The sequence below is a fragment of the Trachymyrmex septentrionalis genome, unplaced genomic scaffold (assembly GCF_001594115.1).
Source record: "Trachymyrmex septentrionalis isolate Tsep2-gDNA-1 unplaced genomic scaffold, Tsep1.0 scaffold40, whole genome shotgun sequence".
Classification (NCBI taxonomy): domain Eukaryota; kingdom Metazoa; phylum Arthropoda; class Insecta; order Hymenoptera; family Formicidae; genus Trachymyrmex; species Trachymyrmex septentrionalis.
The window spans coordinates 189,362-190,714 of record NW_017305569.1 but is presented as its reverse complement, the minus strand read 5'-3'; positions in this window follow the sequence as shown (position 1 = coordinate 190,714).

The window sequence follows — 1,353 nt, the reverse complement described above, 5'->3', positions numbered from 1 at the left end:
CGGAGATGATCCCGGTCGAAAGAGAGAGAACGCGCGTAAACAAACGCGAAATCATGACACGACCGCGGCCTACGTTTCGCACGCACACGGCCGGCGTGGTGCGTACACGCACGTGCACGTTCACATGCTCGCGCGCGTACGGCCGACAGAGTCCGGCGGTCCGGCACGCGGGATTCAGCGGTGGCGCGACGAAGAGCGAGGGCGCGACGCGCGACGCGCGGAGAATCAGCGAGGAAGCGAGAGGAACCCATCGCGTGCGGGACAGAGACGGCGAGAGAGAGAGAGAGAGGGAGAGAGAGGGCGAGAACGGACCAGAGGCGAGGTGTTCTAGCGTGGATGACTCGTCATTGCCGTGGGGCGCGCGTGCCGCGCAACCATACAGCGTGCACGCGCGTGTACACGCGGACGCACGCGTATGCGGCGCGAGCCGGCACCAGCGAGGCGCTATCCGCTCGGTATGCCGTGTCCACTGGGTGACCTGGAAATGTGTGTCATGAAGAACGCGCGAATCATTGCGGGCCATTCATTCGATACGTGAGAGATGGATGCGCGCCACCTGCGAGTGCGCCGCCTCCGAGACGCGCTTTTCAGATTGTTATCTCCTACGAGCAGCGAATGAATCGAATTTCTGCCAAGATACAAATTATTCTCACCTTAGTAATTCCTCGCGTTAATTGACCAAACGTCATGCACGAGTTAAAGGAACGGTCGCGGCGGTGGATAATACAATAAACTTTTAACGACGTATACATATATTTAAGTGATACTTGTATATATTTCATTCTACACGTTTCATGTTTTTTCCCCTTTTAAGAATCTACGTCGACGCGACGAAAAAAAATGAAGGAATTAAAAAAAATTCAATGACGTACGTAATTTTTGAATAGAATGAGTTACTTCGTGAATGGGACGTGAACTAAGGTTGTTTATATTTATGATGTGCTGCATATAGGATCCGTAATGCTTCGATGTTGTAGCTACTGTCAGGGCTACCGTTAACTACAGTTCATATATTTAGACAAACGCGTTACCCCTGTAATAATAAACTGCATTTCATCATCGTGACCCCTTTCGAGCCTATACTTGATTTCGCGCCCCGTTTTAATGGGCTTGTCACCAAAGTACGATATAGGTACCGTGTCCCTCCATCATCATTTCCGGGTAAACGGGGGTCCATCGCGCCGCGGAGGCGAAATCATTTGGCGACAACATTTCGGGAACACCCGGTGGATTCACGCGGCCGTATGCGTGCACTCACACGACCGCGACGACGCTCTCTGGCAGTCATCGCCCACACCAGCACCACTCAATTACTCGCGGCACGCTGTGGAATCATTTACCCAATCATTTAGT